Source organism: Zeugodacus cucurbitae, chromosome 3 (genome assembly GCF_028554725.1).
Source record: "Zeugodacus cucurbitae isolate PBARC_wt_2022May chromosome 3, idZeuCucr1.2, whole genome shotgun sequence".
In the NCBI taxonomy this organism is placed as follows: domain Eukaryota; kingdom Metazoa; phylum Arthropoda; class Insecta; order Diptera; family Tephritidae; genus Zeugodacus; species Zeugodacus cucurbitae.
In genome coordinates this window covers 78,655,929-78,677,908 of record NC_071668.1, presented here as the reverse complement: position 1 = coordinate 78,677,908, position 21,980 = coordinate 78,655,929, and the positions used below count along the sequence as shown (strand labels likewise).

Genomic DNA, 21,980 nt, shown 5'->3' with positions numbered 1-21,980 from the left:
CTTAGACTCAGATTTCTAATTTGGAGAATTCTTCCAAAAGGTAGTATGATATGCCTTATACAAATCCTTTTACAAAAAGCCCACGGAGTCTTTTAACTTTATTCGGATTCAAGTACGAACGAAGAGCTATTTGAAAAAAAATATATATACAAATAAATATGTACGGGCGTTTGTATGTTTGTTTACATTTTTTTCGCTATACATTTCCATATGTTTTCTTTGCAGCGGCTGTTTGTTTTGATGTGCTCCGTGTTTACTATTTACTTTTTCCACACAGCAACTGGATGAGATATGGGCGTAGTACATACGTACTTGTGTCAGGTAGTTGCGTGTGTGTTGCAAAAAGCTTTCGAAATTGTGTGAATGAATGGATTTTTATGTAGAAATAATGAGAAATGTGGTTTGTTATTATTTTCCGCTTTGGCCTTTGGAGTACACGCTTTTTATACCACCCAGTTTTTTACTTATTTATTTTTTTGCGTATTTCGCATTTTATTATTTTTAGAGTGAAGTGAGTTTGTTGATGCAATGCCATGCAAATATGAAACATGCATATTTATAAAGGTGTGTGCTGGTGTTTTGAAGTGTAATTATAAAGTTTTTTGATCGTCGGTGCATTTTTGCCATTTTCCAAATACGTTTGTATACAGTCTTGAATGTAAATGAAAATTTAAATTTCCTCAAAAATTAACGAAGTCGTAGGATACTAGCTCATCTTCATTTCTGTAATTCCAACGTCATCTTAAGAGATAAAAATTCAAAACTTAGCCTAGACAACAAAGTTCTATTATACAACGCGGTCATAAAGGCGATTATTATTATTAGTTTCACCAAAACAACTCAATCAATTGGTTGAGCTTGTCTAGTTTTAATTAGAATTAAGATTTTATAACTTATTGTTAGGCTCCAAAGAGCAGATTCAATAAATAAAAAAAATCTTAAGAGATATTTGAGATGATGTGTCAAAATTATCCAAATTGTCAGGCGAATGGATATCGCGATGTTTGTTAAAAAAGTGGACGCGATTTCATGTTTCAACAGGTTGATTGATCATATCATAGCGAATAAGAAATTGATTTTATATCATATACATGTATTAATCAAATCAAAGAATTAAATACCTTCATTCATTCATATCAGTACATAATGCAAATTTTATTCGCTTGTACCATGAACAAAAAATCGAGTTGGCTCACAAGATAATTTTCGAAATGTCGTTAAAATTATTTGATATTCTTAATAAGTTCCTCAGATATGATAGAGTTTGGTATTACCTTTTTAATTTCGATTAAATTTTTGGATAGCTACTTTTTAAAAGAATTTAGGTGTCCTTTAATGTTTAGCAATAATGAGAAATATATCAGCAATATTGCGCTAAATGGGCACAAAGTAAACGTATAATATCCTAGTGCAATATTTAGAGTTTGCCCTAGTACGTGTGTGTGTTTGTACAACTGTTTATGCGTGGCTTGTGGTGAACACAACTCGCCACCCGCTTATCAACATTATCAAAAGGGAAAATATATGAAAATGTTGTTTTAGCAAGCGCAAAGTTAACAGGTAATTCCAGGGCTTTTTCATGACGACAGCTTTTTGCCACAGTGCAAAAGTATTTATATCCGCTTGTTGGTGGCTATGTGTGTGTTCGGTTGTGCAAGCGCATTACTCTCTTGGCGACAGCTGGTAACTAAAATTTATTTGTGCAACCTTTAGTAAAATGCGACGCATAAAGCTTGTTGTGCCTAAACGAAGAGGCGAGAGGTAGTTTGTTCGTTGGGGAAAACTAATAAAAAAAATTATGTGAAAATTTCAATTGAAATTCTGTGGGAATTTCTTTGGCGAAGCCACTGAAGGTGTAACTGAACGTTACCAACTCATGGCGTTTGAAATTTTAATATAAAAAGATATATGTGGGCTGTTTGCAATGCCATGTGCGTTATTAAGGACGGTCGGACATGCGGCAATGCATTTTAAGCTGCACTTTGACTTTAAAATAGTTTGCCAAATGAGGCGACTAAATTACCTTTTTAATGTGTTTGAATTACATTATTATGGCGGAATAATTTATTAAGGCTAACACATTCTTTCTCAAACTAGGTGTAATAGAAGGTGAATCTTTTATTTGAGGGACATCCCTAATAAGTTTGCATGCTTACCGATTTGGTTTGGAAATTCAGATGGTTTGTGTATTTGTGACATTTTCATTTTCAATAAACTGGTTTGTTGACATAGGCGAAGTTATTATTAAAATTTATGTTGCTAGCGTCTTTAAAATCAATAAATTTGGCTTCCATACAAAAAATTAAATTAAATTAATGTTTGGTAGCTCTCAATTATATAACAGCTGCTGTGCATATTTTTTATACGCTGTAGACCCATCTTTGTTATTGGGTGTTGGTAGACTTTAATTACTTTCCATCCTTTTTCCGCAGATTTGCATTAATTTGCGTCTGCCCATCTTTCTCGCGCTTATTTCGAATAATTTTACTGCGGTCGCTACTTCATATTTACCTTTCTGAAACCACACTTTTTTCGCCTCTTCTTTTCTGCTATTGTATTATAATAATCATAATAATAATGTTTATTTTTATTTGCGTTCTTTTAATGAATATTTTATGAACAGGAGCTGAAAAAGTAATGGTAGTAGCCCATTTGCCTAAAATATCATAAAAGAAGAACCAAAAAATAAATTTTGGAGAATTCAGGTGAGGATTGACAAACTTGCCAATAAGCACAGTTTTATACAAAGCAAGTACTTTCCTTTCTCATTTCGCACAAAATTCTATCAGTAAATATTTTTAACTTGCCAGTTTGAAAATTATTTAAAAATATTTACAACAAATAATATTTATAAAGAAATAAAAAGGTTTTTTCTGCAGTGTGACAGTTTTTAACGATTAAAACGAGGTTAATAAAGTCGAAGTCTTCTTTTATTAGATAATATTACCCAAGGAGTATCGTCGGTCGATTATAATTTAATTTGCCTAAATGCTCACGTCTTGTTTTTATTCGCTCATAAAATGATATCAATTTATTCTGCTCGCCATTTAACACCAACAAACGCTGAAAAATGCTAACATCACCCGCGATTTGCATTTGTTTGCCTTATACTATTAATATTTTCACCAACTTTTCCCCCTGGCTATTTATGCAGAGTTGCAGGCAGGCTTTTACACACACATACACGTAAATTTTTTGACGCCAATCATTAATAATGTTTACAAACGTTGCTGGAGAACTAGTAAAAGAAAATACTAGTTTAAAATCAGTATTACCGAAACCCTTGTTCTAAATGACCTTAACATAAATTCAAACATTTTAAAATAAATTGATATAGGAGGGTTCTATAAGTTTGTAAGCCACCACTAATCGACTGATGGGTTCAATTATATTATAAATGCGTTCGAGGGTTTGAAATAGTATTTCAAAGGTTTGATTTTGCCTAATAAGAGAGACCTCAACCCTAACCAAAAAACTGAGGAATATAGGCGGCTCACTGGTACGGTTTGAGGTTGCCACTTAAGGTAAGTTGTTGATTCTGAGGCAAATTTATTATTTATTTCATTGTCAGATCAATGCGGCAATTTTTTAAATAAAGGTAGCAATATGTGAATCATTCTTAATGCTGTTTGAAGTGAATGTGAACACACCTTAATATTTGTTTGTTTATGGCAAGAGAGTTTTGGGTAGACAGCTAAACAAATGGCGAATGCTGAATAGGGACAATGAAAACAATAACAACAAATGGCCGAAAGGTGAGGTAAAAAAAGTAAACTTGATAAAATAAACACGAGTGTGTGAACCTACTGCTACGAAGGCAGTGAAGAGGAGGCAATGCGAAATAATTGCTTTACATACAAGTACGCTTCCATACATTAGCAGTCAAAACCAGCCATGCAGACAGGCAAGCACCGCACCGAAGGGACATGGACATTCAGCAAGCATGTAGGCCAACTGACGACACCCACTCACTCATTCACTCAGGAATGCAAAAATGCAAAATGTCAGTAGAAAGAATAACACAAAAAGGCCAAAACAAAGTGAGTGAGAGCAACGCAACTGAACAACGGCGAATGACAACAGTTGGCGAGTGGCTGTAAAAACGCCTCTTCAACACATACTCATACTCACTCAGTCATAGTTTGCCAGGATAATGACATCAAAAATGCTTTTTTCCCTGCAGCTTTTCATTCTGTCGCACAAATGCGTGTCTATGCATTGCGCAGTGGATAGGCCTGTTGGATGGTGGGCCTAATCCTTGTGCAGCTATACAACGCGATTGAAGTGGCCCCAACGCTCTGCTGAAGTGATCATCAACGCGCCCTCTCTTCTACGTGCGCCAGTTGTAATTTTGCAGTTTTTTCTTTTTTGTATTTTTTGGTGTTTTTCAATTTTTCATTATTTTTTGTTTGTTTGTTTGTTGTGAAAGTGCGCGTTAGAAAAATAGAAATGTCCGCTTCAGGAGCACTTGTAGCTATCTTTTCAAGTGTGGCCTTAACGCCTCTTAGCCAACAAAATTGTCCAAATCGTTGGCGCGCACGTAATACTAAAAGTTTTGGCCCAACGTCGGGTGGTCAACTACGATTTTCGTGTGTGCAGTTTTTACCACATGTAGTCTCTCAAAATGCTTAAACGGCATACACGCGTTTCTTTAATTTTAAAGCTTTATAACTTTTTCATTTTATCTCTAGTATGAATAAGCACCTTTTATTGTTCTACATTAAATTAATTTAAATCGATAATTATAAGTTAAAATACAGATACTCGACGAATTTGGTTAATCCTACCGGGCCTACGTACCAAATGTTCAAAAAAACATTTTTATTAAATAAACTTTTGTTCCTTACCTAGCTTCGTATTATCACCCCTTGCTACTTTCGTTTTTAAGCGTTTAAAGCAACTTGGTAAATATCCGGTTACTGTTAAATATCCAACGGAAGTGTGCGCTCAACATACATTTCCGCTAACTACTGAGCAAATACACTGAACTACTGAAGAAATGCGTAAGATTACACGGAACCCACATATAACAGTAATTACCGTTAACACCAATTCACTTTGCTCTCCTGGTGGCAAACTAATAAAATCCAATAAAAATGAAATAAAAGGAAATTAGTGGTGAGAAAACTCAGCATGCACAAAAGTAAACGGACCGTTTGAAAAGAAAAGGCAGTTCGCCACGGATATACTCGTGCTGTATACACACACACACACACAATCATAGGAACAAGTGGCGTACATATGTATCTGGGCAGATCGTTGCCTGCCTTCTGTGTCGGTATTGTGTTCACATTTACCCTTTTTTATTTAGTTGCTAATTTGTTGTTGTTGTTTTCTTTTACGTTAGAAAATACCCGCTGTGCGAGACATTCTCAGCCACATTTGACCCTTCGCTCGCGTAACGGTGTGGCCAGCAGCTGGTCAGCGTTTTCCTTTAGATCACAACAGCCGTTTTATGTATCAGATTTGCTTCTGACAATTCTTAGCTTCTTACAAAATACAAATTCGGTTCGAGCATTTGTGGTCATGCGATTTTGGGCGTTCACCTAACGCATTTTGGAATCTTGCTCATCAGTATTATCAGCACCCTCATAATCATCAAGACTATTTTACTTAGCTTTTATTGTTGTTGTTGGTTGCCGTCGTCGTGGGCATTTCCGGTGACCGGTTGCCTGCCACTGTCGGCTGTAAAGCCTGTGCCACTGAGCCCTCAACCGTCAGCCAGCAATCTTCGTAAGGACAACAGCTTCAATCATTCAGCTTATAGCTCCCAACTGGTGTGCGGCGTTAATTCATTACACAGGCATTTATCACATACTTAAACGTAATATACATATATGCACTTATGCCACTATTGTACAACCAATTTGTTGTTTCCTCAAAGCCTTGCTCACATAAATAGCGGAGAAACAAGTGTTTAAGCACACTTATTGCCTATTAGAGACGCCTTTATTTGGTTGCTTAGGGTTTCTTGAAGTGTAACCGAGTTTGTCTGTAAATATATGCATATGGTGCATGCCAAATGTTTGCCTATGGTATGATCCGTTCGTTGGTTACATATACCATCTAGTTGGTTTAAAGGCATGGGGCCTGAGATTTATTTGTCCACCTGTGCTGCCTTGCTTACTTCCCACATGCATACGGAGATGCTACTACAAATATAATTCTTACCAATTTGTTTGCTAATTTGCTAAACATCATACAAATGTATGTTACGAACGTGTAATTACGGCCTTCTTCTCCCACTGTAGAGTAAATAGCCATCCCAAATAGTTTGTCCTATAAGGATATAAGAAAGGGGCGATATTCATATTTACTGATGACATGTGAAAGCTTTGTTTATCAAATAGTAGCCTCGTCAATAATTTTAATAAATTCAATCAATAAGTTTATCTTATAGAAGAAGGATATATTTGATTTGATTTGGGGAAAGTTGTATCTTGAAGAACATCTTCCTTTACTTTTTGAGTATGATATTTAATAAGCCAGCAAATTACGCTGCAGTTACTGGATTCTCTCGCCACTTCCGAAAGCCAGTCGCTCTCTTCGACAGTATCAGTGTACAGAGGTATAGTATTTAGAATGCAATAAATACACAGTTAGCTCCACTGCAATAACTGAAATGTTTGCGTGTTTAATGCCGGCAGCTTAGCGCTAAGCTTCCCTCTGTCTTGCTGTCCGGTGGTTCTTTTGCGTCAACTGGCCTAACCCTGCTCGCTTTCTCAATTGCACAGCATGTTCTTTTTTCCTTTATGGACTTCCTGTGGCATTGCTATGGTTATGGTTTTACTTACCACATTGCAGACAGGTTGGATAACCTTTAGGCCACTGGTTCGCAAAAAGGATGCTGGATATCAGGAGGGACACGCTCATAGGTGCTCACAATGTCGTAGCAAATAGACAACTGCTTAGAGTAGATAAAAACAAAAAAAAAAACAAGAACAATGTTAAAAAAGGAAAGCAGAAAATAGAATGTCGGGAGAAAGCTGCCAGCACGACAGACATAGATAAAAGTCGAAATGGCAATTTGAGATCGAATTGGCAACCAATGCGGTGGGGAAAAGTGGTAGCAATGGGAATAAAGAGATAACGGCAATCAGCGGAAGAACGTATGCTTATATGGACAGGCAGTCATTGGAAGAGCAACATCTGCCTGTTTAACAGCATTAAATACCTGCGGCAAACGATTAGTTTGCTGGTCTACTCATTCCCGTAACCTCAAATTGCATTTGGAAAAGATAAATATTATTTATATATATCTATATAAGAAAGAAGTGAATTGAAAAATGTAAACAAAAACATATGAACTGGCAAGCATGCTCAGTGTCAGCCAAAAGTCTGCAACTGTGACAATACAAAATGGGAGACAGCAGACCAGTGGCTAACAATGCTTGGGAAATATTTATTGCTTTCTATGCTCTGCTTTTAGCTGTCAACTTGTTTACCCTTTATTGGCTTTTGCGAATTGTACATTTCAAAAAGTAAATACTTGTTGTCGTTGGCTGCTACCTAAATTGGTTTGGGACTGTAATACGTTGGGAGATAAACGTCCAGAGTTGATTAAATTAGCTTACGAAAGGAAACGTGTTTCAGTGTTTCAGATAATAAGCTGAAGCCAGTGCGGATTCTTCTCTGCGGGGTGTGGTTACATTAGAGTCGTTAGAGACGTTTATACTATAGGATATTAAGTTTTGAAAGAACTAGCAACTATTAACACGTCGAACTTTTGAGAGTACTAATTAGCATTTTTACCAACCAAATTAAAAGTTAGTGAAAGAATTTGGCTGAAAAATTTGTGAGATTCCACTATTAACAGGACCTCATAACTAATATCTGGCTGTTATATTTTATTATATAGAATTTTTCGTTAACCATTTAACAGTCACTTAAGTTCAATTTAAACTCTCAAAATTTACTAAATGAAACGCCAAAAATTGTGTGTTCATGAAAAGGGCAATACGACAATAACGCAATGTGCACACCCGAGCACCTGAACTGAACTGAACGCACAACCCTTGTCTCAAATTATCCTAAAACTCGAGCTAATATGGAAGTGAGGGCAGGAGTCAGTCCCTGGTGCCAAATAACGTCAAATTAACTTTGCTTGCGAGGCTCATCAGTTTATTTAGGGTTTTGTACGCTTTGAGAAAAGTCTATGCCCATGTTCGCTCATATGCATGCACTGGACAAATATTTTTTTTATTTGACTTTGGGTATGTTTATGATTGCATTTTCACGTCTGTGTTTTGTGTTATTAGGTATATCACAAAGTAATTGTGAAACAGTGTTATATTTGAACCATTTAAGTGGATGAAATTATTAAAAAAAAAAATATTTGTATTGAACTCACTAACAAATAACCAATTAGCAAATTCTCAATGTGATCTGTGTATTCATGAAATATATTTGTATTTTTGTGTTTAGTGAACTATGTAATGGAGAAAAATAAAATAAAAAAATAATTTTACAATCTGAATTATCCAAATATTGCACTGTGCTACAAAACAGCAATGGCAATGGAGTCAAGTACGAAAAATATATTTGTTTATGAAACACACTTGCATATATACCAATAGCATATTTTTTATGCATATATGCGTGTGTTTGTAAAATGAATAAAATGCTTTAGTATTTGCATTGCTTCTCAAAGGGATTGGGGCCTTTGCCGAATGAATGTAAACCAGGAGTTTGTGTTTTACCTTTCCAAAAACTTCAATTGATTAAAATTTCATAAATTTACATTTTTCTCTAGACTTACCGCACTGCCTAACGCGAACACGCCAACGCTGGTTCACATGTGTGATTCGGAACACCTTTGTGTGTGCTTATGAATATTTACGAGCATGCAAACGGTGTTTACTTGCCACGTTTGTACATAAATGTGTATTTTTTAATGTCAACGTATTGTACATGTGCTTGTTGCCAGTATTCCCGCGCGTTTCGTGGTTGAATTGAAAATCCCCAAATGAAAATAAAAGTAAATTCACATCATCACCGACGTTTATTATAAAGCAATCAACAACCAACCCACCAACAACGCTGCGCACTTGACAGCGCTCAGCCGAATGAATGTCCACACACCATATACAATATACATGTGTATGTGTACCCATGTGTGTGGCAAAGAATCGTTTCTGCTTACCGCGCCGGCCGCAAATATGGCGGTGCTGGCGGTGGTGGCGGCTACGCAATTGCGTGTGACTGAATGTTCAGGCGAGGAGATATTTACCAGTAACGAGCAAATTAAGCACCTGTTGTATTGCTATATTCACCTTTGTTTTTGCCATTTGTTTGCTTTTGTACTCCAGAAGGTGATGGAAAATATTGAAACTGAAGTGTCACAAAGTGTGCGAATAAAAATTTAATAAGTGGCGAAAATGTGTTTTGGCTGTATGTAAGGCTGGTGTAATGTAAATTGAAATATGCGATACAATTTTAAATTTATAAGGACCATTTTACTATATGGGTCTAATTGGGTGGCTGACAAGATAGGAATAATCTCCTGAAAAACTATTTAAGTACACACGAAGTATTTTATTGTTAAATTCAAAATTTTCCAATCTTGTTAGAACTGCGAAGAAAAAATAAAAAAGGGAGGTCTAGTATACTGATTTTTGAAAATGGTTGAATACAAAACTTCCAAAATGTTGCTTAGATATTAATTATCGGTGGTTATTCAACTATAATCGAGCTTCTCGAGCAATACATCAGCTTTTCGGAGGCGACTAAAAACTTTTGAACCTACCATTTGCTTGATAATAACAAGGTGCACATCACAAATTGGTGCGTGAGCTCGACCCAACTTCTACCAGCGGGTAAGCGCCATGAGCTATACTTTGAATCTAAATCTAAATGTATTTTTAAGACATATTAAGATTAAGAAGAAAAAATTTAACACTCGCTGTAATAAAATCAAAATATAAAACCTTTTGAAAAGCAACGTTAAACGGGTTGCCAACTTAAGCAACTGGCACACATTTGTTATGAAAACTTTCTGTCTATGCTCGGACTTAAGAGCTGCCAACAATGTACAGTTGTTATTCTCTTCTTTGCCATGGTAGAAAACTGTTATTAGTGCAAAGTTGTTCCACTCCTTTTGCCGTTGTTGTTCGTCATAGTAAAAATATATTTTACGATATTTCGACGTACGCCAAAACGTCACAACTGGAACCAAAAAGTAGAAAATAGCAGAACACACCAGCCAGCACTAGCACCAGTAAGCAAAATGAAAAAGTATAAGCGTTAAGTGTTGTTGCCAAAGTGCAGCAAATTTCGCAAACCATTCGCGCGAGTGCGAGTTGCATTTGATGTGGATGAAGAGTTTTTGAAAATCTACAAAAAGGTCTGGGGTGTCAAGAGTATTGAAAAGTGTTTGCATCCGTGATTGAGCGTTGCAGTTGTTAAAGCTGCCTGCTGTAGCAACAACAATAACAATCAGTTGCAAGCGGGAATTTAATGCAACACACTAGCCACGATTGGAAAGTTGCGCTTAAAATTTTCAAGTGATGCGTACTTCTTGGCACCTTGACGTGCTTGCGTACGATTTTAGGGTTTTTGTTTTAGTGTGGAAATAGAAGGCTTGAAGTAGTAGCGACCAATGGAAACAATAACAAAAATCATAAAGTTTTAGAAAAAATAAAATAATAAAATGCTGAAAATTTCATACAAAACGTTACGAGCCTCACTTCACCCATTTGCCGTATAGATTGGAAACGTACGCAAAATGTGGCAGAAGCACACAGTTAGGTGAGAGAGAATTTTAAAAGGATTTTCACGTTAAGCTCATGAAATGTTAGAAGTGTCAAACAAACTCAACAGTTAAATAAGTAACTGCTAGAGCAAGGGTTGAGCAGGAAGTGAATAGAAAAGCAAGAAGTCGCTGCCAGAAGAGAAATCTTTTCTGCGCGCTGACCGACTATAAAGAAGTTTCAAGCATCGCTGGTGTAATGGAGTTGAGGGCACATCAGTTCACACCGTCCTATTTTAATGAATGTACACCAGCAAACAAAGTAAACTCAACAACAAAAAGCGTATGCATTGAAATACATAAACTGATTTACAATAATGAATTTCGTGGAAGTTTGAAAATTAACCAAAATGTACTTTGACTATCCAAACTGGCTAGCTCTTAAAACAATAGCAGCAGTTGAGTTACTTAAAAGTATACGCCAAAACCTTTTAGTAATTTTCAAACTGCATAAATTTTGAAAGCTTTTGTGATTTACGCGCTAATGCTAGAGTGAGCAATTGTCCGAAGGAGCTTAAGCTTTTGCATTTGGAATTAATTAATTGACAGGTTAAGAAGTTGCACAGACGAGCACAGCTGTAATAGCTAAAAGCAAGCTTAGATTTTTGCTATCTCATATATTTAAGTTCAACGGAAATATATATACCTATTATTAAATACCATAATGCTTGAATTTCGCTAATATTCGAAGTAATTACCTTTTATTCACTAATTGCCTTATCCCTTATGATCAACATATTATTTATAATTAAATTGAACAAAGTGACCTTTCCTCCCTTGACATTCTAGTACATACGCGTCAGTATTTTAAATGCTTTGTGAAGTTGGGGATCTCAATCTCAGATTTGATGGTCAAAGGTGTATTGAATGGAGAATCGATCGATCGATGATTGTGTTTCTCTTCTAAGTGATATTCACAACATTCACGGTTCAGCAATAAGCTAAAATCATTGGCCCTATAATGGAGTCGACACTGACATTGACCGTGCCTACTTAGTAAAGCTGTTGACACAGACTAATTCATTATGAAGAGAAATAAACCATATACACATGCTACAAAAGCTGAGGATGTAATTGCTTCTATGGGATATGCACTTATTCGCGAAAGAGGAAGCGTGCTGCAAATGGGTCTCATTGGAATTATCTTTAAATTGTGTTGTCTATCTCTCAAGATGCTGCTGACAGCTTAATATATTTCTGAATTTTGTTATTGTTGTTTCGCAAGCAAACACATAGTTACAATTTTGTTTCAGCTTTGTAATAAAAGTTCCTGACCACTATTGTGCGGAGCGGAAGCTGTTCATCATCTTCCAGTTAGCAGTTGCCTCTTTTCGTTTCACCGTTGCTATTTGCTCGTGAGCTAGTTTTCTTCGCTCCTAGTTTCGTTCCACTTGAGTTCGCCATTTTTTAAACTCGCCTGTCAGTGCGCTACTCTTTATCTGCTTTTATGATTTTTTCGCACCGCTTCTTCTAGCAAGTTACATACTTTATTTACTAGTTCGCGTTGTCAGCAGAGTTCTACATATATTTTACAAAATGAACATGGAAAAGAGAAAAGGAAAATCGCAACTACTTTCTTACTTTACCTAAAGTTCATTCATCAACATATCATCCTCACAGATAACTGCATATCAGCGTTGTGTAGTCATGCTTCAACAGCCCGTTAGCAGTGGGCTGCACCTGTCAGTGCAAGCTCTGCTCGTGGAAGTGTTGTCGCCGGCATCAGCACCGGATGTGCCCGGAAATTCAATTAATTGTTTACGTTGGCATTTGTCTGCGGCGCTGTAAGATAACGGTTATGTGCAAAAGTGTGTTTTCACTTGTATTATGTAGTAAAGTCAGTTGAAGAGAAGCTTCCATTTTATATGTAGCAGCAGCTATGCAAGTATTTATCTATAACGCGAGTCGACACTTCCCAATGATCATACTTCGCTTTTATTTTTGCTGTAACCTCTAAGTTCTACTTGAGTGGCCAAAAAGTGCAGAAATGTACATAAATCTCGACAATAGAGAGGTGCTCAAAATTAATTTAAAAATTTTTATAAAAATATATATTTTTAGACCGAAAGAATAAGTTGTTATATAGAGAATAACATTACCTTTTTTATAAAAAAATAAACTGTTGAAATGTTTATCCTAAACCAATTTCGTTATTCCCTTTCAAACCTTTTGATTTTAAAATACTTCTCTAACAGATTGTCTTTGGGTTGGCTATATTTTTCACAAACGTGGTTGAATTTGGTTCATTACCTCTATTGAACAGTCTTAACTTCCAATGAACCCCTCGTATTTGAGGTTTCTCATATCTCACTTCACCGTTGCCTGCTCAATCGGAGTTTAAAATTTGCCAGCTCAGCGAAATTCGGCTGTGCCACACTTTGTGTGCAGCTACTCGCTATTTTTTTTTAATCCAAACACTATTTTTAAATTCAAGTAGTTGTCTTGCCTTTGACGTTGCATTCACGCCAAACTTAATTAATTGCACGCGTTTCGCACCTATTCTATAGCGATTCTATGAGCCGGATGGTGAACGGTTGACGCGACACAAACTCCGCACTCACAGCGCATTGTGCTTGCTTGCATTTAAGCGTCTACGATTTTTGACATATTCTTCTCTAGCTTTCACTTCATTTTCTGTCTATTACACGTTTTCCATTCTTGCTCAGCGCTTTCACTGACTAATCAATTTCGCTAGAGGTATATGTACCTATAATATGGGTGGCTCTTAAACAGCCGCGCATAAGTAGATGCTCCTACTTTCACGTGTTTCGTTTCCTCCCCTTTATGCTGTTGGCTTCCAGGATTGGTGTGTGGAGGATTTTCCTTGCAATTAATGTTAGCAAATATATCCTCGCCTTCTAAAACACAAAAGTGCCGATTCATCAATAACAATAGGATATTTGGTTTACTTGCAACGCTCAACCTGCATGGAAATGTGGGTGTGTGTATTCGTTCCGGTGTGGGAACATTTATTTGTTGAATTGAGGTTCTTGTCGGTTATTTGTGTTGTCGCTAAGGCATCTTATGAGATTTGAGCATTTGACTGATTTCTTCGTCCCAATTTTATGCTCAAGAAGACAAGAGTATTAAGACTGAAAATCAAACACGAAGGTACTTGTAAATGTAGTTTCACAAAAGTCAGCTAGGATTTCCAATTACAAGAAGAATAGAGAAAAGCTGCTTGCATTGTTAAATATTACTAAAATGCAGACATATTTATATTACGATCCACAATTCCAAAATGAACTCAAATGAAATTTAATCACAATAGTTCGTAGTATGTATTGTGTTCATAATATCTGCATCAATTGATGTAACCAAATAATAAAAGATATATAGGATCTCTTCCTAAGTTCAACATCTTTGAACATTTATTTATTACGAAAATGCTAACTGATAAAAAAAATTACAAATTTGTAGTATGCTTCCTGAATGTACTATGTTATCTAAATGTTAAGTAGATATATTATTTATTTCTTCAAACCTCGTTCAATAATTTTAAAATTTCAACTATTATAAACCTTTATACATATATAGTACACATGTATATATGTATTTTTATATATATAATGTCTGAGTCATTTTATATATGAAACTCTCCAATATACCGAAATTAGGCGAGTGCTAACGAAAAGAGCGCTGAAAATATTTCCCAGTATTTAAACGGAACTTCCGTTTTTGGTGTGCTGTTAAGAGAAGAATAAATTGAATAAAAGAGAGCACGGCCGAGAGCGTTTACATTACTTATTGATATGTAAACTATTAGTATTTAATCTTTCTAATAAGTTCGAGTGATTCAATTCATAAAAAGATATTGGTAAAATAAATACACGTTCGAATATAAAATCAAATATTATAATATATAAACGAATGCTGCCATCATTGTCAGTTTAGTGAATTCAAACTAATTATTTACAGCTTGATTGCAAATTACATATTATTTATTAAATCGTATCAAACGCCATCTCTTTATTCAGCCAAATGAACTCTTTACTCCTTATATACTCTCACACATGTAATTGTAAATGAGCACGAAACATACCAAACAAGGAAACCGAACATGACCTTCACCAATTCAGCACTTGATGCTTATTCTCTTCGACCATACTCTCCGCTGCCACTCTGAAAGCTATTTCGTAACCTATGTAACATAGGTCACTCGCCGTATTTGACGAAGGCATCCTGCTGGATGCTCTCGTTGGCGCTTGCTCTGAGCTCTCTCACGACGATTCGCAAAATATGCATAAATACCTACATACATTTGACTCGCTAGCACCGTATGATTTTAGCTTCGTGCGAATGCCTATGCATATTCTAGCGTGTTGCAAATAGCGTACGTACACGAAATACCAAAGTAGTGTACGTTATTTTGTGCTGGTGGGCAATGGGGGTGAAGTGATGCTGCTTCTTTGGCCAGTTCGTGTGTGCTCGCTTCTTGCGACGGCTGGGCATGCAAATTGCAGTTAGTTGTGCTGATAACGCGTAACGAATTACATCTTCGCGTTAGCAGAATTATGTTATGTATATAAAGTGTGAAATTTCGTTCGACGAAAATCGGGAATAAATTAAAAACTTGAACAAAAAGTGAAAATTTACATTTGAATTAATTATTGGATATTGATGGTATTGAAGATTATGAATTTATAAAATTTATGCAGTGTGATAATTGTGCCGTCGGTGGTTTCATATCGTGATCGGCTTACACATTGGGTTGTTGCTTTTTTTCTCGTTTATTCTTTTGCAATTCGCTGCATCGCCCGTGGGATGGTTGCTCGCCGCTGCACTTGTAATTGGAATCTCAATGTGATGTTGGACGACTACATCGTCAGTGTGCATGCATGAACTCATATCAGACCGACATAAACTATTTGACACTTAGCGTGGCATATAATTTCACAATGTTAAGTATGTAGTCTTTTTACTTTTGCACTGATGCTAAATGATAATTGACTTTTGTGGTATATACAACAGCGTAAATATGCCTAATTAAGAGTTAATTTTATTTTGTGTGCATTCCGAGATCTCGCGAGTACTCTGCATCATAGCAAAATATTTTATTATGCATTAAATATTAATTAGCATGCTGAATTGATATCATCAAACCGCGTACAATCTGATTATATGCATAATGGTGTTGAAAGGAGAGCTGAGTTCTGCTAAGAGATATTTCTTTGGATGAGGCATTTCGACTAAATGGAGAGAGTGGAGAACAAATGCTTTAACAGGTGAGTTTGCCAATAACAAAATATTATATATTATATGAATGACTTTTGTCGAAACATTTTTAAGTATTCTAAATTCTGACATGGGCTAATTAATAATATATCAGCTTTTCAATTGTTTTGTCGGGTGTCTACAAATTGTATGTACTACATTGTGTATATGAGGCACGGTATTTGCGTAGCTGCATTAATGCATTGATGAATGGTGCAAGAACTATGGAAATAGAGATTACAATTGTTCCGTTTCATTATTTGTTTGAGTGCGTTTGACATAAGATGGATAAAGGGAGGAGGAAAATGCCTTTGAGTTTTATGCGCAGGTTTAATATGATGTCCTTACTCTAATGCTTTAGTTAGTTCTAATCTTGTAAATCTATCGTTAATGGATTGATAAATCCAATAAAAGGGATGATGCTTAGTAGAAATTACGCTTTTAAACTACAATTAAAAAAAATTAGTAAATAAATAAAAATAGTTGTATTAAATACAAATACTTTTAAGTAAAACATTTCAACTAAACTAAATTAATTAAAGACGTTTTGTACATAAATAAGCAAATGATGAATGGCTTCTGGTAGAGCAATTACGATATATTGTATAACTAATTTTAAAGTAACATAATACTATATTAATTTATAAATTTTGATAAATTTTCATATGAAAATATTTTTTATTTTTATTTTCGATTATTTTTGTTCTAGAAAATTCCAACTAATTGTAATGTAATTTAATCCTATATTCATTTATTGTTCTTCCTGTTTTTAAACAGCGTTAATTGAAAGAATTTTCGTAATAATTGGAAATGTGTGTACTTCTGTTAAAATACTGTCGTATGAGTCTAGTAGACCTAAGCTAGCAAACACTCGATTTAGCTTTATTGGCTTTGAAAACAATTGTTAAATTTTAGTCTTTATTTCCTGGTGCTTGGCTTCGGTTTGTTTCAAGTTCAATAATATCCAAACCACCCCCATTGTTGGATTTTCAGGTTTCTATTTAGGTATGGTTAATTCAATACAGAAGCGCAAAACTAACAATTGAAAGTAGGGAAAGAGCTGAATATTTGGGGCTTATTTTGCTTGCAAATGCATAGTTAATGAGTAAGAGTATGCCTAATTCGGACATAACAGAAGGAAAGATGTTGAATATTTGGTTTCCAAAAACTTAAAAAATATAATAAATTTATATACATATTTCTTACCACTTGAGCATATTGAAAAACATATGTGATAAGTTGTGCTAATTAATTTGCGGATTGACAAACGGTTTCGCTAATCATTTCATCTCTTGTCAATGAACATTTCTATTAGTTTATACCCTCATCCTATAAACTAATCGCGAAAATTGCTCAGTATATGTCTCTACATATATATGTAATGTACAAATCAATAACTTCGGTGATACGTAAGCTGGCATATTCATATTCTGTTACGAATATTAAATAAGCTCGAATTTTTCGCAGTTTATATTGTCTCACTGCTTGATGAAATATGATAGCATTTTCACATTTTACCGCTAATAAATTCTGATTCTTCGCCAGCTTATCGTATAATCCTGCGCATTTTGCTTTTTTATCAACTAATAGTGTTAAGAGTAAATAAATTTCACCTTTTTCTGTTTTTGCGCTGGGCTGCGTGCTTATGAGCACTGGAGCTAATTTATGAAGTCCTCTGCCGGTGGATATACTCGTTTAGTGCAAACTGCCAGCACAAATGTCAGCAAATAAATCACAATTTTAAAGCAAAACAACAATCTCAGCCAAAACATTGAATATCTGGCAGCTGAGTAGCCGAAAGCCAAAGCTACAACAAAAACAACAACAACTACAAAAACAATGCAACAATAGTAGCAAAAAGCAACACACAACTTATCGCAAGGGAATGCCCACTACGGAAAGAAGGTCACAACTGCGGCGTTGGCGACAACGGTAGACTTTTACTCTTTTTGTGGGTCATAAAAATAATAAACAAACAAACTAAATAAAGCAAATTGCTGAAGGATAACATTTAAAACGACTGTGGGAAAAGAGCAAATAGCATAGAAGGGAAGGTGGTGAGTGTGAGCAAACGAAAGAAATTAACATAAATAAGAGAAATAGTATGTTTAGGCAGCAGGTTAGGTGTTCCACCCACTAACATTGAAAATATCGTTTTAACCAAAGCGTTAATGTACCAGTAGTGCCGAATAAAAAGACAAATAAATAAAGGTTTCCTGTTGGCGTTGGGTTGAGCAGCTCATTAGAGGCTACCAACGGATGTCTACCCACACTACCGGTTTGTCCAACATCATCTGTTAGGATTCATAGTTTCTGATTTTTGCTATCCTTTGTTGACGCGGAGGAGCGTTGTAAGAACTTTGGATGGATGTAAAATTACTTACGGTGATTTAAGTAATTTCAAATATATACGAAAATATTTGAAATCATATTGGTTGAAAAAATACATTGAATAATATTTACCAAACTACAAATATATTTTATTATTTTTGGTAAATAGTGGTTAATTCTAATTCAAAAATCAGCTAACTGGATAAGTTTCTTTAAATAATCATATAAGAATGGGTACTAAATCTTGTTTTCCGTATATTTCAAAGGAGAATCTACTTCAAAACATTCTTAGTTTTATATTTTTTACTAACTGTTATGGATATTACACTGTACATTATCATCAAATCCTATTTACACCATTTTTTTAATGTACCAGCGCTTGAACTCAACAAGGGATAATCTTCTTCAACGCCGTGGAAAGGATGTATTTTTCTGTAAAAATGAAAATGGGGATTTAAGGATTAAGGAGATTGGCAGATATAAATAAGTAAATAATAACAATAATAAAAATTAGAATTTAAAAGAACTAACTATACCAAACTATCTATTAAAAACAGTAAAACACGCATCGATTTATCACATCGCCCTTTTGAGAAGCGAAACATTTTTATTAAAGTAATCCTTTTGGGTTTGTATAAACGGTACACTCAAGCTGGCGAATGTGGGAGTTAGTGCTGTTTGAAGGAGGATTTTTAAAGCTAATTTAAGTTGATAAAAGGCTGGAAGGTTGACGAACTGCAACACTAAATCAGTGTTGTTTAGGTCTCACACATGATTTTCAGTGAAGAAACCAACTTTCCCTTTAAATGGAGCACATTTAATTGAGCTTATGTTAGATACGAACGGGTTTTCAAGTACACAAAGATATCTTACATGCACACACATTTATATCTATTGTTTCCTTCTTATTAATCGCAGCTGTTCATTTTGAGCCGCTCTCTAAAAGGATTCGGCTACATTGTATGTCATTTATTTCGTCTGCTATTGCGGGTTGTCTCTTATGTGCCCTTCGCTTCAAGCCTCATTTTAAATAATCGTAATTTACCTTTTATCTGCTATTCCATATAGGCTAACATATTATGCAAAACAGTCTATCACTTGCTAAATTTAATTATGTGGATGTGTGTATTCGCACGTGTATTCAGGGCAGTATTCCAACCAACATAAACTCACACACGTGGTGAAGTTTTGTATATAAAGCATCTACGTTGTTCACTACTTTTTGGTCATGTGAAGGGACCTCATTTTATAATTTTTTCACGCCCAATTTAATAAGCATTTATAGTGAAATTAAGCTATTTAGCATATGCTCCCCTTTTAGACCTCTGGGCTGATAGAAAGGTCCCAGTTAACGGTAACTGGGTCAATTTACGGGTAAATAAATGAAGTTAATTTTAAAATTTCATTCACACATTAACTGTTGAGATGTATGCTTGATAAAAACAGATTGAATATTTTGGTATAATACTCACACTTGAGTGTTGGTTTGTCAATCGACCATTTAGTTAATGATGAGCTATGTGTACTAAGTGATTTGCAATTTAGATAGAAATTTGAGTTTTAGTTCATTTCTTCTAGAGTTACTTTCGCCGATAATCGTTCGGAAAAATTAACAAACAACAAATGTGTTGGAGTTGCAACTAGTAAGAAAAAATATGGTACGCTGATTACAAAAAATATATAATAGTTTTTGCTCTTCCATTTGCGAATATTTGTACACATGTCGAATGAGTTACTTTTTTGTATACTCCTAAATATGTTCCGAAAGTGAGTGTGTGGCTTTGTAATTTCAATTGCATTCAAAAGCTTTTTTAATTGTTGAACTGCGAGTGAATGCCCGTGGAAGTAGAATTATGTATGCCAGTTGGCAGATATGTATAAATGTGGGGGAAAGAATTGCAGTGTGGAAAATAAAATGTGAGTCACAGTAAGCTAAATAGCATACATAGAGACATTAATAAACGAATAGCATACGCTTAATTAAAGTGCAATGTGAGCCATTAAGTTGGTGCAAATAATTTCTATTGCAAATAGGATGCCTTGGATGAGGGTGGGAGGTATTTTCTGTTTGAAATTATTGTATTTGGAAACTCGGTGGGAAACTTTTTTGTCGCCGCTGATCCTTATAAAACTAATGATATATTTCACTATTGATACTCAAATAGGAACTTAGGTAATAGTTTTATTTACGTTTAGCGAAAAGTTTTGCTTGCTAATATTTATTCGATTACTGTCAATTCGCTGGCGTAATAGCAGAACTAGTGTTCTAAAACTTTTTAAAATGTGTAAAATTGACTACTGACACGTTTAAAAACTGAAAAGAGCTTGAGTTGTGTAGCTTGCTCTGGTTTCGAGTGTGGAGTAGAGTGTTACACATTCGCGTGCGTATAATTAGAGCACGACTAAATTCAAACAATGAGTGCTCACACACATTCACATCTGCTTTGAAATAACAAAACTACTCGCATACCTCTCTCTCTTTAGGCGCACACACACCTACACATAAAGGTGAATATATTCCATATAAGCCCGCGATTGTGTGTAATAAAGTACCCTACTTTTGGCTTTTACTTTTAATTAAAAAATGCATGCCACAGTAATGTTTATGATGTGTGTAAATGGGAGTTTGTGTCTGCTCATTCTCGACTGCGTTGTATTTGCTGAATTCATACACACCTTTGCGCAATTTCAACAACCCATTTAATGACACCTAAAAATATGCATTGTTGCCACGGTTCCATGACCACGCGCCTAATTAAAGTGTGAAATGATAATGGGACTTAAAATGTTGATGCACATGTGATCGAATTTTATGGTAACAGAATTTGATGAAAATGTGCACTAAATATAAGTGAACTTTCTACTTGTCGAATTGTAGAATAAACTTCATACTTGTTTGTATTTCGCTTAGAATTTAACACCAAACGTTAAGTTCGACATATAACTTAACAAATCTTTATTTCCATAATTATTTTGGTAGTCATATAAAGTGAATTTGGAATTTTTTCTGCAGTTCAGCGCTTTTTGCGGCCTTAGATGATCAAAAACTATTATAAAACACTTTAGTTCAAAACATTAATATTTTTCATAGTAACCGAACCATTTTGCCAAACTAAATATAATAATAAATGTAAATAAAATGTCGCGCAATATAATTTGTAATTAATTTCAATCTCTACTGGATAATTACCCTGTAGCTATTATAGCAAGAAGAGTGACATATGTCTGATAAGAGGACGTTAATAAACACTTAAGTGTTTACAAGGGTTATAAGTGTCGAGCGACGCTTGTATAAATTGCGCTGAAAACTTCAAAACAAGAAAATGATACGACCGCTCAACAACAATGCCAACACTTTAAGTTCTCACAATGAACCGTGATATGTACATAATTCGTATGTGTGTAAGGGCTTGCGTGCTTGACGAGAATGCATGTTTTCTTACGAACACAACCACACACCTGTTTACCGACATATCTTTACAACAAGCTTGTTGCATTGTACGTGGCAAAGCAATTAGTAAAACGTGCAACACTCAGGCGGGCGTGTGGCATGAAAATAAGTTGGTGCGCCTGCCATGTGAGCGCGTGTGCGCTAAAGCACATAACAAATCCACTATTTGCAGTGCAATATGACCGAAAATCGTATGGAAAAACTACAACATTAACTATACATTGCGGAACAATTTCC

At 35.2% G+C, this 21,980-nt stretch overlaps 1 protein-coding gene across 9 annotated transcripts in view; it reads left to right on the top strand.

Moving 5' to 3' along the window:
- Nucleotides 1-21,980, top strand: part of LOC105211486 (uncharacterized) — a 186,469-nt gene that overhangs the window by 53,295 nt on the left and 111,194 nt on the right. For 2 of the 9 annotated variants that reach the window (XM_054228235.1, XM_054228233.1), the window contains exons 1-2: nucleotides 15,016-15,652; nucleotides 15,889-15,972. The exons of 4 other annotated variants lie outside the window; for them this stretch is intronic. The gene's annotated coding sequence lies outside the window, so the exon portion shown is untranslated. Of the gene's footprint in view, nucleotides 1-15,015; nucleotides 15,973-16,882; nucleotides 16,967-21,980 lie in introns of those variants that run through there. 3 more of the 9 variants (XM_011182911.3, XM_011182917.3, XM_054228234.1) reach the window with 3 other exon arrangements.